Here is a 16,353-nt window from a genome sequence, read left to right as displayed (position 1 = left end):
ATATCATCAACTTAGAATCAAGGAAGAAGACATTTCTAAGACAGCCTTTCGGACAAGGTATGGACATTATGAATTCACTGTCATGCCTTTTGGACTTACAAATGCACCAGCAGCCTTTATGGATCTTATGAACCGTGTGTTCAGACCGTTTGTAGATACATTTGTGATTATTTTTATTGATGATATTTTAATTTATTCTGAAAATAAGGAACAACACCAGGAACATTTAAGGATTATTTTGGATACTTTGAGGAAAAATCAGTTATATGCCAAATTTTCTAAGTGCGAATTTTGGCTGGAAAAAGTTATGTTTTTGGGTCATGTAATTTCAAAAGATGGAATCTCAGTAGATCCTGCTAAAGTGGAAGCAGTATTAGAATGGAAACAACCTAAGAATATTACAGATATTCGAAGTTTTCTTGGACTTGCTGGATACTACCGAAGATTTATTCAAGATTTTTCCCGTATAGCATCACCAATGACTAGACTTCTGAAGAAGGGTGTTAAATTTGATTGGGACATTAAATGTGAAGAAAGTTTCCAAATTTTGAAAGAAAAGCTCACTACATCTCCAGTGCTTACTTTACCCTCAGGACATGGTGGATTTGAGGTATATGCAGATGCTTCTGGTACTGGTCTAGGTTGTGTATTGATGCAACACGGAAAAGTTATTGCTTATGCATCAAGACAGTTGAAAAATCATGAGAAGAATTATCCAACCCATGACTTAGAACTTGCGGCAGTTGTTTTTGCACTAAAGATCTGGAGACATTATTTATATGGAGAACAATTTGAAGTATTCAGTGATCACAAGAGCCTCAAATATTTGTTCTCGCAGAAAGAATTGAATATGAGACAGCGACGTTGGCTAGAATTTATTAAAGACTATGAGTTCACACTTTCTTATCATCCTGGAAAGGCGAATATTGTAGCTGATGCTCTTAGTCGCAAAACTAGAGACACTTTGGCAAGTCTCATAGACAAAGAATGGAAACTTATTGAAGATTTCATTAATTGGAAACCCTTTGCAACTAATACAGGAAGGATTTTATTATCAAACTTAATTGTTCGACCAGAAATCCTCATCCGAATTATTTCTGAACAAAGTAAGGATTCTCAACATGAAGAATTTTTAGCTCGAGCCCAACAGGAAGATGATGTTTCTTTTCGACTTAAAGAAGATGGGAGTATTTTGATGAATGATCGAATTTGGGTACCAAATAACCCTGAATTGAGAAATGAAATCCTTGAAGAAGCCCATAAAAGCAAGTATACTATCCACCCAGGAAGTACAAAGATGTTCAAAGATTTGCAAAGAAAGTACTGGTGGACTGGTATGAAGAGAGATGTGGCAAATTATGTTTCAAAGTGTTTGATTTGCCAACAAGTTAAGGCAGAACATCAGAAGCCAGGTGGAATGATGCAACAAATTGAAATTCCACAATGGAAATGGGAAGAAATTACTATGGATTTCATAGTGGGTTTACCAAAAACTCGAAAACAGCACGATGCAATTTGGGTTATTATTGACCGATTAACTAAATCAGCTCACTTTCTACCTATTCGTATAAGTCAATCTTTGGAAAGTTTGGCAGATTTATACATTCAAGAGATTGTAAGACTACATGGAATACCATTTTCAATTATCTCTGATCGTGATCCCAGGTTTACTTCTCGATTCTGGAACCAACTTCAGCAGGCCTTGGGAACAAAGTTAAAGTTCAGTTCTGCATTTCATCCCCAAACTGATGGACAATCAGAGCGTACTATTCAAACTCTGGAAGATATGTTACGCGCCTGTATGCTAGAATGGAAAGGAGATTGGGATATTCATATTATGCTAGCTGAATTCGCTTATAATAATAGTTATCATACCAGTATTGGAATGGCGCCATACGAAGCTTTATATGGAAGACCTTGTCGATCGCCACTCTATTGGAATGAAATTGGTGAACGAAAGTTAGAGTCACCAATGATACTACAACATTATACTCAGCAAGTAAATTTGATCCGAGACAGACTACGCGCTGCCCAGAGCCGACAAAAAGGATATGCTGATCAAAGACGGAAAGAACTCGCTTTTAAAGTTGATGATATGGTCTTCGTCAAAGTATCTCCAACCAAAAGTGTGTTCAGATTTGGAAAGAAGGGAAAGTTAAGTCCTAGATTTGTAGGACCTTTTAAGATTCTAGAACGAATCGGTGAAACTGCTTATAGAATCGAATTGCCTCCTCAGTATGCACAGATTCATAATGTATTTCATGTTTCAATGCTGCGAAAATATGTTTATGATCCATCTCATATTATCCAGCATCAAGATATAGCAATTCGAGAAGACATGACTGTTGAGGAAAAGCCTATAGAAATTATGGATAGAAGAGATCAAATTTTGAGAACAAAGATTATTCCTCTGGTTAAAGTCAGATGGCAGCATCACGGAATTGAAGAATGTACTTGGGAACCTGAAAACAGAATCAGAGAGAAGTATCCAAAATTGTTTGTTTAAATTGTACATAAATTTCGAGGACGAAATTTTTTCTTTTAGGGGGGTAGAATGTAATACCCAAAATTTTTAATGATTTATAAATTCTGAAGAAAATTCAAGTTTTAATTTTTATTTATTCTGAATGTGAATTATAGTGTTAAAACCCTTATTTTTATGGTTAGTATTGTTCAAAGTAAAGATCTGAATATATATTTAAAATCCTGATAAAATTTTGTTGAGGCTTGTTAAAAAATCAGAATTCAGGGACATTCTAGTCATTAATCAAATTGTCAAAGGGTAGCTTAGTAATTTGCCAATTCAGTGGCATTTTTCGGTAAAATACCCAACTATATAAGGTCAAAATAGTAATCTTTCTTTTAGGATATTTTCAGGGAATTAATAAAATTGTTAGGGACGAAAATGGTAATTTACCATTTTCAATGGCAGGCTATGTAATTTATTGAACTACAGAAGGACACTCAAGTAATTCTAAATCTCCTTTGGCATTTCTGAAAGATGGAATTGAGCCAAGGTTAACTTGGGTATTAAAAAGTAGCAAATTGAATAAAATATATTAATTTATAATATTTTAATCTCAGACCATGGTTTTAGAAAAACCACTGGCCCAAAACCATGGACAGGCCATGGTTTTCCAAAACCATGGGAGGACAAGTGTCACTCCTCAGTGAGGAGGTGACACTAAGCCTCTCTCTCTCTTTGACACTTGTCAGAAGAATGACAAGTGTCATTCAAAAATTAATTTTTTAATTACTTTGGTGACAAATGTCACCAAAGTGGGCCCCACAAGGGGGGGGCGACCTCCCTTCTCTCTCCTATAAATACCCCTCACCCCCTCTCTCTCTACTCAAGTTTAAAACCCTCCCTTCTCTCTCTAAGCTCTCTCTCTCCTACTTTCTCTCTCTACCTTTGATTTTCTCTCTCTAACTTTTAAACCAAAACCTCCGTAGAATCTCAGATTTTTTCTGAGAAACCTCTTCTAGCCCTTTTCCTCTTTCTTTTAGCAAAGTCCGTTCTTCTGCAAGAAGCTCCGTCAGATCAGAAACAGCCTCAGAAGCACTACCTGCAGGAGTTCTGCTAAACTTAGCAGAAAAGTCAGATTTGGATAGCGGAAGCGCTGCTCAAATCAACTAAACAAGGTTAGTATTCAAGAACCATCTTCTGAATTCAAATTCTCCTTCTAAACCCCAATTCTACTTTGTGTGGATTTAAATTTTGAAAATTTTGTCAAAATTTAATCCAACCCAGCCTCTACGCAAGGGAAGTTCTGTTCAAATTTTTCTAAATATTTTTAAGTATTCCAAACTACTTTAGCAGTAGTTCTGGCAAAATTTTATAAAAGACTTTTGAAAAATTAAGTTTTTATAGCAGGAGTTCTGTCAAAATGATTTAAAGATTTTTGAAAAAAAAGTAGAAATAGTATAGCAGTAATTCTGACCAAATTTTTAAATAATTTCTAAAGATTAATTATTTTAATCAGAATTTTAGCAAAAGCTTTTCAGATAGTTTAGAAATTTTTAGTAGAAGATATATCAAAATTTTTATAATTATTTCAGAAAAAAATTGATTTTTATAAAAGAAATTTTGTTAAAATTTTTCAAAAAAAATCCTTTTAAATATTTAAATCAAAATTTTTGAAAAACCTTTATAAAAATATTTGTGACGCAAAGTCATGTTCAAATTCTTACAACTCGAATTCAAGTTCAAACTTTTTTTCGAACATTTGAGTTATTACAGAGGAAACTCTGTGAAAATTCTTATAAAAGTTTTAAAGTCAATTATAAATAAATTTTTTAGATTTTTAATAATTTCTTCAAAAGATACTTCTTTAAATCATAGGGCAAATACTACTCAAAATTTGATATAAAAATATTAACTAATATAATGAATTCTATCAGATTAAATCAAAGCACGAGCGCTTTATCCTATCGAAATCCAAGTAAGTTATTCTATCAAAATCTTATAATTTTATATTAGACATGCTTTTGATTCATGTTTTTAATTCATGCATGATTATCTAAATTTGATTCTTGATCAAATGCATATTTTAATATCCGCATGAATAAATATTTGTTTTGAATGACAAGATTTTCAATTTTATGATTTGAATAAGATTTTGATGGATACTATGATCAAAACTTTGATTTCGATAAAAGAATTTGTATAGCATGTTGATTTTCGAAAGATTTTATTGTTACAGGAGTCATGTCTATACAAACTTAATTCTCGCCTTCATAGGCGAATGCTCGTTGTGATAGAGCAAAATTCTGGATGGGCTGGATACATATGAACTGTGTTTATTTGAAAGGAATGATTTGGCTATTGAGCCTAGTTTTTGAAAAGATGAAAAGTCCTATAAAAGAATCCTTCAAGCCCATCTAGGTTTAGCCTACCCTGGAAGGGGTAGTGGTACAACCAGGAGTGACATTGTGAAGATGATGATTGTTGGGAGCGATAGATTCCCTGGACCTCCTGTCACTCGGGTTGAGGAGGTCGAGACATCGGGTCTCAAGGCTGCCGCATGCCAGTGGATGCATCCAACTCTCCTTGTTTGCTCGCCATTGCTGAGAATCTTCCCGGTCGTTGACCGCTCGCATGGGAGCCCGTTTCACTCAGGTATCCGGGTAATCCACAATAGAATAATATACCCCCGGAATACTTAGTTTGAGATCGGAGTACTCTCCACCGTACCAGGAGGGCGTTAATATCGAAACAATGACCTCTTTCTTTCACAGAATTTGATCTGAGATTATGCATTATTTTAAATTGTTTTTAATTGCCTTATTTTGCATAATTGTTCTTGAATAAATGCATTTTGATTTGTAAATTATTGAAATCATGCTTAATATTTGAATTGTATGGTTTTGATTAATGACTTACTTGGCTATCATAAGTCTAACCCTATTTTATGGGGATTTCAGGTTCAAATATGGAATAGGAAATCTTACAATGGATGTTGGACAAGTGTGGCATCGAAGAATCCAGATTCCCAAGATCCTGAGATTAATTTAGGATTTATTTTAAATTTAATCCTAAATGTTTTCATTTTTGAACCTTGTGAAAAGACTATGTATATAATGTTGATATAAATTATTGTTGTTTTTGTTGTTAATTGGAATGTGACGTGCCTGAGGTTTAGGAAACCGAAAATCAAAAATTATTTCCGCTGTTTAAAAAAAAAAAAAAAAAAAAAAAAAATCTGCATTTTTAAAGGTTTTAAAACCCCGGGGCGTTACAGGTATTCTGTCAATCATAGATTCACTATGCCTTATCATCCGCAGACCAGTGGACAAGTTGAGGTTTCGAATAGGGAAATAAAGTGGATTTTAGAAAAGACAGTTCATCTGGACCGCAAGGATTGGTCCCAGCGCTTAGATGATGCACTTTGGCCATATAGGACTGCATTTAAGACTCCTATTGGCATGTCCCCGTATCGCCTTGTATTCGGAAAAGCATGCCACCTCCCTGTCGAGCTGGAACATAGAGCATATTGGGCTATCAATAAATTAAATTTTGACCTCACCCAGGCTGGCAAAGCGAGAGCATTGCAGCTCACCGAGTTAGAAGAACTCAGGAATAATGCATATGAGAATGCCAAGTTATATAAAGCTCGCACTAAAGCATTTCATGATAAGCACATTGTCAAAAAAGTGTTTAAGCCGGAGCAGAGAGTTTGGTTATACAATTCTCGTTTGCATTTATTCCCAAGCAAATTAAGATCGAGATGGGAGGGACCTTACATTATGAAAGAAGTATTTCCACACGGGGCAGTTACATTATTTGATCCACAGACCCAAGGTACATTCAAGGTGAATGGGCAAAGACTGAAGCCCTACATTTCAGATTCCTTACAGAATGGTGAGTGTGAGGTTTTGAATCTCATGAAGGCATAAGGATTTGACCAGAGGGTTGTAGCATATGTACATAGTAGAGTAGTTTTGTTTTTCAGTTCAGTATTTTCTTTTGTTCAATATGTATTTCATATGCACTGACATTTGTCTGATTCATGCAGGTTATCTAATGTGAGAGGATCAGTTACCAGGTACAGGGCAGAGCTTCCAGAGCATACGTTGATCAGATTAGCAGAAAATTATACATTCAGATATGCATAGGATGCTGCAAAGTCAAGTCAATCATCAACTTCAGAAGCCCGACGCATATCAGGTTGTACCTATCCTTTCTCCCGTATTTATTTTATTATTCTTTAGTATGCATTTGCTTTGCCTGATTACATATTTTGTATGCCACTAGGGACAGTGTCATTCAAGCATGGGGGGGTGGTTTAGATGCACACTAAATTTTTTTTTTATGTCTGGTAGCTAAGAACTCATAAAAGTAGGCTTTTGAGAAAAAACGTTTGTAGCATATATGATTGTTTTTGGCATAATCTAACAATTTAGAATTTTTAAGCCCCATGTAAATTTTTTTTTTCTGATCTGATTCAAATAGAGTAGTTATTTATGAGAAAATTCAAAGAAAGGATAGTATTTGAATGTTAGAAAGTTTTGAATCACTTCAGTATAAGTATGCACAGTATGTTCGTAGAAGAAATAAGCAATGAAAAGATGTTTTGAAAAATGAGCTTAAAAGAATAGAGCTACGCTTAGTTGTTGATGTCTTCGTGATTCCTAGTAATGGAACTCAGACACAAGTTGAAGTGTTTGAGTCTCTTGACGAAATGGATAACGAAGGAGATCATCTTCTTGTCTAGTCGATATCTGTGGCCTATGTGGTTCAAGTAAGTAGAGTCTGAAGGGTGTTTTACACCTGGTGCCCTAAAGCCATCTGGTTTAGGAGCCACCAATTCAAAAGCTTGTTACATGAACTTCATAGAAAGCCTAAGAGATAGAGACATTGCACATGATGAGAAGAAGACTATACGTAACTCATTCAAATAGAAGGTCTAGTGACTCGAGCAATTAAGTATGAGGGATACTCTGTATCTGGTGCCCTAAGGTTGTCTGGCCTGGGAGTCACTGACCCAAAGCTCGCTACACGGGTCACAAAATTGGATATTTGAAATAGTGCTCAAAGTGAGAAGAATGCTCAAGAGAGAGAATTAAAAAATGGTGAAAAGTTGAAAATCAAAAGAAAAAGAATGAGCTGAATGAGAAAAATTTCATTGCTTAGGATTTTTTGTGAAGTACTGTGCATAAAATATACAAGTGAGGATAAATGAGTGATAACATGATAATACTTGATTTTCTGAGAAAAATCATAGATAATTACAATTTTAGAAAAGTGAAGGAAAAAGATTTTTACTGTGGTGGCATGAGATTTCTGAATTTGCTTTGAGAATGTACATTACATGAAGTATTTGCTCAAACTGATTTCTTAATTGCCTAATATTTTTGAAAAAATCATTCCTGCATATCATTGATGTTTGTGGGTAGCATCTCTGCAAACCCTCACGAGACCTTACTTGTCCACTGGGGTAACCCAGGGGTTTAAAGAGCTTGTTGCATGAGCTAAATGCAATTGTGATTCCTACGAAAGTGAGTTAGGATTTTTACTCTTTAGTGTATATGTAGTTGTTTATTTTTCAGTTTTATAACATAGTTAGTTGTTTGTTAAGGGACTAACAAACATTCAAGCATGGGGGTATTTTATGATGCATGAAATGCACATCATGTTATTTATTTATTCATGCATTTTGTGGTGATTTTAAGGTTTAAAACCCATGATTAGATGTATTTTGATATCAAGGGGTTGTGGTTCGAATTTCAGAAAAATCGGAGTTAAATTGAGAAAGTTATGGCTATTTTAGTGTTCGGGCATGGGTTTCAAGGTGGATCGGATCCATATCCGACCCAAATAGGCTGGTTTGGACCTTGGATCAATGTTTAAAAAGCCTAAATCCAACCCACACGTGAATCCATATCCATTTAGCAAAGGTTTTCAGAAAACCCCCTCTAAAAGGGGCGCATAGTAATATTTTTCATTTTAAACCTTTTTCTGAAAAGTGCCCAAATTATAAAATCTATTTTTCAGCAAGCCCTAGACGGTTTTTGCCTTGGATTTCACGCCCCCTCAACTGAATCTTGCTCCAGCCCCCTTCTCCCCTCTCATTCCACGCCATCTCCATTGAAGATTGAGATTTTGCTTGAGATTCAAGCATTTCTTCATCTCTTTTTCTTACATACCTTTTCATTTCTTTTCCCCCTTGTTGGATATTCACTGTGTTTGCTGTGTTTTGCAGGTGTACCAGAGGTTGAAGACACCTTTTCTTGCGTGGAAGTGCGAGACACTCCAACAAGAAGGATCGGCTCTACCTCCATCCGATCGAGAATCGACTCATTTTCCATCCTCGGTGGACTTCAAACGTGGTACAACTGCAAAGGAGAGCTTCGTAGTGATATTCCAGCATCAACGGAGATGATGAGGCGTGTTTCCAATGGTTGAATCCACTCGTTCCATCCCCACAGTCGTCAGATCGCCCTGGAGGTTGGTCTTACTCTTTCCCCCATTCTTTTAGATAGAATCGAGTCTACCCAAAGTATTTCTTCTACCTTCAGCCAATTTTCTATTTTTCTTATTATTTGACAGCAAACTACTGTCGTGGATCTGTGTTTTCTGTTTTTGCAAATCGTTTTTGAGTCTAGATTAAGTGTGATTGTTGTTTCCCAATCATTTTCATCCAAAACGTGAAAATCGGCTAGACCTTTTCTAGCCGATTTTATCATTTTCTAAATTTCGATTTTCTGTAATTTCTTAGCAGAAAAACGTGTTTCAAGGTCTAAGTTAGATCTAGGTGTGCCGTTGGGTCTGTGTTGAAATTTTGTTTTATCCCCAAAACCCCAAAATCGGCTAGATTTATTCTAGCCGATTCCAACGTTTTGGTTATTCTGATTTCTGAAAACTTTTTAGCTGTGTTGTGTGCCAAAACTATTTTGTTTCAATTAGTTTCCAGTTTAAATAAGCGTTGTTTCTTGTTGGGTCATTGGTCATAGTGTATGTTTGTCGAGTTAGATCAATCGTTTAGGGTGTGTCGTGTCATTGTGGAAGCATTTGTGCTCATTTCAGTTTAGCATCAGTTTTCGTGTGCTGCAATTCCAATAGATCATATATCAGCAATTTCAATATTGATTTAGTTGATAATTAGGTTGCTTGTAACTTCATTTGAGTTTGTTCAAAAAGAAAAAGAAAGAAAAAAATTCCATTGTTTCATAGAGGAAAAAAAATTCGGTTTTGACGTTTTATTAATTTTAGTTTTCTGAAAATTTTCTGGTAACATAGTGTGGTAATTAGGTTCGTTTCAAGTAAATTAAAGTCTAGTTTATCTTAATTTTATGTTTGCTTATTGTTTGTGTTTTATGTGTGTTTAAAGTGAAAAAGAAAAAAAAAGTTATTGATTTTTTTAGTTAGGAAAAATCGAGTTTTGTAGAATGTTGTCTTCTCCAAGCTAGACGTCTGCCATTAGAGGTCTAGCAGGAGCTTGAGGGTGTTTGGTAAGTTTTATTTCAGAATAGGTAAGCTAATAAGGTTGTCTTGATTCATTGAATTAGGATTTGGTGTCTTAGACGTTTTTTTTTTAAGTTTGTTTAGGTAAGTCTTGAATTAGATGTTATCTCATTTAGTCTTTTAGAAAGTCGTGTGTCCATTCCATTCCTAACCTTGTTTTGTATTAGGTAGACGTTGGTTTAATTAGATTAGTAATAGTCTAGTTTAATTAGGTCGAATTTGGAAGAAGGTTATTAGAGTAATTTTAGTGGCCAACGAATTTGGCAACTTTGGATTCCCCCAAATTCGTGGGAGGCAATTAAGGAATGCTTTGAATTGTTTAGCCAGCCTAGAGAGAAGAGTTTCCCTCCTCTACACGATTGGAAATAAAATTTAAGTTTCAAATACCTTTCTAAAAATGTGTCCAAAGATTTGGGAAATATTTTTAAGATTGGTTTATTGCTTTTAAGGATAACCAAAAACGTATGGGATCCCCTCTTTGCTGGACGGTTTTACTTATTTGAATCTTCCAATTTAGTTGCCAAAACATTCATTGTGTATACCTTCCTTTCTAAAAATTATTTTTAGCATTAATATCCCCTTCTCTCTCTCTCTCTAACGTTCTATTTTGACATAGAGTATATTTAGTATTAATTAATTTACTAAGTTTGACTTAACCTTAGGTTCTAGAAATTGATACATTAGTTAAGTAGGTATTAATTAGTTTTATTGATTTTCGGTTTTAGTTAATTATATTTGAATTTTGAAGTTTCTATTTTAGTTAGTTTGTCTAACCTAGGCAACCTAGAGGGTCCATAGTAGGTCGTGAGCCCAGTCAAAGTCCAAAGCTAGCCCAAACCGTCCCTCTTTAGTAACCATAGTCTCCTCCTAACTCTAATTAGTCAATATCTTTAGTTAAATTATTTAGATCATTTTTGAGGTGCTAACTTGTTCTTCTTAACGATTCCATTTAATGTGTGGATTGAATGTATGTTGAGTAGTTAAGAGTTAATTTAGATCTAGCCTAGTTATTAGCATTAGTACTCTTATTTATTGCATGTAATTTAGTTTATCACAGTTTAGGTGTTAGTAATTAGATTAATTTTCCAAGTAGTTCGTGTAGTTCGTGTTTAAATAGGGTAATTCATTTAAGAGTTTTAAATTCTGTTATTTGTGTTAGTTTAGCAATTAACTAATAGTGTTAGGACTGTTGCTTGCATTTAATTTGTAGTCTTAGTGTAAAAAGTGAATTCCCCAAGTGAATAGTGCACTGATTCAAGAAACCGATTTTTGCTCTGTATTGCACTCGTCATTTTATATGCAAACGTTTCAAGTTTTTCAAGAATTTTTGCTCTATTCTCTTCATTGGTGTGTTCACTGTCTGCAGTATAAAATTCAGCTCATTTCAAGTTGATTTGGTCTGGTTTTTAAGCGTTTTGTGAAAACAGCTTTTTCGGGTTTCTCAATTTCGGGTCCTGCGATTTTCAAAATTATCCTGATTTTGAAACGCTTATATCTGGAGTTCCGAAAAGAATTTTTCAAATCTGTAAAAACTTTCAGATTCTTGAATCTGTTAGTTACAAAACAGATTAAATTTCGGGAATTCTGGACTTTGTTTGCTCTATCAAACACTCTATTTGCGAAAAGCTTTCAGAATTCACTTTTTCTCTAGTTAGGGGTAAAATAGTCATTTCAAAGTTTTATTGATTTTCGTGATTTTTATGCATTTTTCTGCATTTTAGCTAGTGTATTTGTATTAACCACGTAGTTAGGGATAGATTAGCCATTTTGTAAAGTTAGTTTAATAGTTTATTTGATTTTTAGTGCTAATTAGAGTTTGAGTTGGTTAATTTCTGTAGAATTAGGTTTAGTTTAATTGTTGAATTTATTTGTTATAACTGTTTACTGACTTTTTACTTTCTTTGTTTTAGGTTGAAAAGCTACTAAAGAGTACAGGGTTAATCTTGTTTAGTGTGAAAAAGTAACATTTGGGTGAAAGGACGAAATTACCCTTGACGAGCAGATGCAGAATTAAAGTTGCTTTTCTAGTTAATTTCAGTTGTTATTTTGTAGTTTTATTAGAATTGTAATTATTGACTTAGATTCATAATTGTTTATTAATAAATTGAAATTTTTAGAATTAATTGGAATATTTCCCGTTCCTTGTGGATTCGACCCGTACTTGTCACTTCTGTGGAAAGTCGGTTTTATTACTTTTGGTTGACGATTTTCCAAGTGTTTTTATTGAAAATATCTTTTAAAAATATCGTTTGCAAAAACACAACCACCAGCCATGGACCAATGCATGTTATGCATTTAAAACTTTTGAAAAGGTTTTCAAAGATGCCATTTAGAAATGCCTTTAAGGTTTCAAAAATTTACCAAGAGATGCCCTTGTGTGCCGCCCAACCTAGCCTATCGAGTTTTGTTATTTGAATTCTTTCAAAGCTCTTGCAAAACTGCCATGGGGCGCCAGCTCCATGCCTTTTTTTGTTGGAAAACGCCCCTCATAATGCTTCATTATGAGTCTTTTTGAAAAGACCAAGGGCCAATCATGGCCTTCTTTTCAAAAGCCATGCAAAAACTTTCAAAATCGCCACCCAGCTGGTCAAACCTTGACCAGCTGGTCAACCATGACTAAAAACGTCCTATAGGGAGGACGCCTAATGGATTTGGGTCCTCTCCTAGTTGATCCAGTCCAAATCCAAAAATCGCCATGTATTATGTTTCAAAACAAAGCTTAAATAATACATTAAAATATTAAATTACTTCCAATAAATTGTTAAGTGCTCTTTATAACCTCAATTAATATGAATGCTCGATGCCTCTCAATAAAGTTGCCTTTCGTTTGCGAGAAACAAGCATATTACGATTTGGGACCAATCGTAGAGCAAAACTCGTAATTCACATGCACTGACAAGGTTTTTATGTCGTATAGGTCCCAAATTCGGGGACAAACTATAAAAATACATTATAAATTGACCCTTAAAATTTCAAAGATTAATTCGTCCAGAATTAAGCACTTCTTACTTACACAACATATTTACGCAATTTTCGGGTCGCGCGTACAAAGCCAAAACACAAAGCATCATCTATCATAGTCAATTACACGATTAAACCTCATAACCACATGAAATATAAGCATATCAACTTAAAGCAGACAGTAATTCCTTAGAAAATTCGTGGGTCATACATCCTACCCTCCTTAAAAAGGATTTTGTCCGCGAAATCACAAAACATCTATCAACAGCAAAATGGTCAGATCTCATCTGACAGCACCTAATCGGCCACAACTAAGTCTCCCGTAGACTTCTTAGGACAAAACTTGGCAACGTGCCTAGGTTGTCCACACTTGAAATACTTGCCGTTGAAGAGAGGACAAGTTTCAGAAGCGTGATCTTCGTCGCATCGTCGACACTTCCACGGGACAATCGATCGCTAGGATCGCTTACGCTGGCGGTTCTGAGACACTTTCTGACGCTTCTGCTCTTTCTCACATATCCACAGTTCAACAGTCTCAGGGTCTGTCTTATCCTCACAAGCAGGAAGATTCAAATCTATGGATAGCTTATAGGTATCCGTACTATTATTTTGCCCACCTTGGGCTACGAGCCAAAGATTCGTATCCAACTGTTGTATCGCAACCGCTTGCTGTCGCACAACCTCTGCAAGGTTGTTCACAACACCCAAAATATCGTTGCATCTAGTCTTCCGAGTCATCTATCATGACTAAAAGACATAACAAATCAATCGATAGGTCTGACAATCAAGCTCGCTAAGCGATAATTGCCACAATCATACAGAAATCACGAGCACACAACACACATAATTCGGACAACATTCATCACAATTCAAACAAAGGTCACATTGCAACTCAATCGTGCAACAACACGACAAACAATCATGTTCTACGAATGACCTTAAGTGATACCAAACAAGGCCGCTATCGCTAGAAAGTCAAACTTATAGGTCACAACTAGCTATATCCATCAATATCAGAAAATCAATGTTGCTCACCATAACTTTTCATGGAAATCAAAATCACACAAGTTACCCGCCGGATTGCCTGATCTGGGAAACGTACAACCTCACACGGATTTACCGCCCTAGATGGTTTACCTGGTCTTGGACAGTACACTTCCTCACAGAGATTCACCACGCTAGTCGGATTACCTAGTCTTGGTCATACCTACCCTTGCAGATACTCCATTGGAGATCAAATCCTCAACCAAGGCATCAAAACAATCGACTGATCAAAACAATTGACCGCACTCAGGGTCAAAAGCCACCAATAAGGGCACAAACACATATACTAACACTATGCATCGTATCACTTCACATGGCAAATAAAGCACAGAATCACACATTCTTCCAACAAGGTTCCACGAACCATGATCACATATCGAATCTAAACATCTACCGCATGCTCTCGCCGATTCTATTGAGATGGCGAAACAATCACATCATACTGAAGCTAACATTGCCACAAGGAGCATTACATCCTCAAAATAAGACCTCAAAGCATGCGCACTCAAAGCCATCTCATCCTTATCATGACTAGGATAGTAGCTCAATCATCGCTACGATATATCAATCGTTTCCACCAACACGATGTGGAACGAGAAGGGCAAACTACGCAAGTAGTTCCCTAGATCTCAATCAAGAGCTTCAACTCTCGCAAGAGTCTACTCAAAACAGCTTGAGAAACTAGGCCCACAAGCACGAGCGAACCCTTAGGGTTCAACAATCGATATCTTAAGCCCGATATACGAGGCTTAAACATAAAATGGGGTTTCACATAAGACGACACCCGAAAAACACACAAGATCATCTAATCAAGTAGTACAAGTCATTAAACAACAGAAACTGAATTAGAAGTACTTACAGTGCGATGGCTGATGCGTGCAGAGACTTAAACCACACTTCTTTATCTCTTTTAAAACATTGCTCTGATACCAGTTCCTGTGGCGCCCCAAACCCCGACTTTGGAAAAACTTAGAATTTTCTGTGGATTTTTTTTTTTGAAAAGGTTTAACCAGAGAACAGCGAAAAACACAGTGTACGTAAAACCACAAAGCCGCAAGTCTGGGCAGCCACCACAGGTGAGTGCATCAAGAAACAACAGTAAGGAAACAACTTTTATTAAATACATTTACAAAGTGTACAACCAATCTCTTATACAAAAACCGAAAACTGCCAAGATCCAGCAAGTGCCAGAAGTGTGGGTTCAGAGTCCACTGCAGCACACCGAGCTCCATCGCACGCCTAAGTAACACCTGTATCCCCATAAAATGGGGTCAGTACTCTTTCGAGCTGGTGAGACAAACCAAACACAATACACCAAAGTGTGGAAAACGAAGCAGAGCTATACATGACATACATAACATGCACATTTACAATAGTTAAGCAGTTATAGCATGCGCAAGAGTATAGAATTACTCATGGAGAAATAAGTAGGAATAACTAGCATGAGTTTATGAGCAATAACTAAGCTAATTCATTACATAATCCATATCCATTAGTAAGTATGCATCAAGGAACATAAATAACTAGTATCATGCAGGACCTGTAAGTACAATAAACTTTCACAAGTGCTAAAAACAGGCAAGTGACCAATGTAACAATAACGCAAGTAACTCAAACAATAACTGAGTTGTAACAAGTGTTGGAAACGAGCAAGCAACTCAAGTAACCGTACAACAAGTAATTAAAACAGCAAACTGAACTATAATGAGAACTAAGCAGCAAGCAACTATAGTAACAACTGAAGTAATTGTAAAGCAGGCACTCAAGGTAGTAACAGACTGTATCAAGTACTGAACAACACAGTAACCAAAGTAACAACTAAACAAGAAAGGCAACTGAGGTAACAGCTGAACGAGTACAACAACTGAAGCACAAACTACGGAACAAGTAAAGTAGCAACTACAGTAAGTCAGCTGATTGGTTAGTCTTTAAGTTCTTCTGATTACTCCTTCAGATACGCGAAGGAACTTCGCATTCTGTGAGACATGCACCCGGCCGGCGTCTGTTATTCAAGTTCTAGTGTGGTAACCGGGTGTAAACACCCCAAATTTTCACTCACCTCCCTGACATCGCCATCAATCATCACATTTTGGTTCCCCGAGATCAATAAAGGGCAAAATGGTCATTTTTTGAGATTGAACCTTGCAGAAAGTCCTAAATTCCATTCTTGAGTCTCAAAATTTCTATATTTAGGCTCAGAAATACCTTCAAAACTGCAAACTTTCAAAATTTTACTCTTGACAAAAAACTAGAATTTCTCATTTCTGATTCAGAGTAGTATTTCTTGAAACATGTCTTTGCATAGCATTGCATGAGCATTTCATATCATTTCATTGCACAACATGTCACTTCGAGGTCCAGAACTCTCGATTTCCAAATTATCA

The sequence above is a fragment of the Nuphar pumila genome, chromosome 1 (assembly GCF_984573655.1).
Source record: "Nuphar pumila chromosome 1, dmNupPumi1.hap1.1, whole genome shotgun sequence".
Lineage (NCBI taxonomy): Eukaryota > Viridiplantae > Streptophyta > Magnoliopsida > Nymphaeales > Nymphaeaceae > Nuphar > Nuphar pumila.
This window is presented reverse-complemented; position numbering follows the sequence as displayed.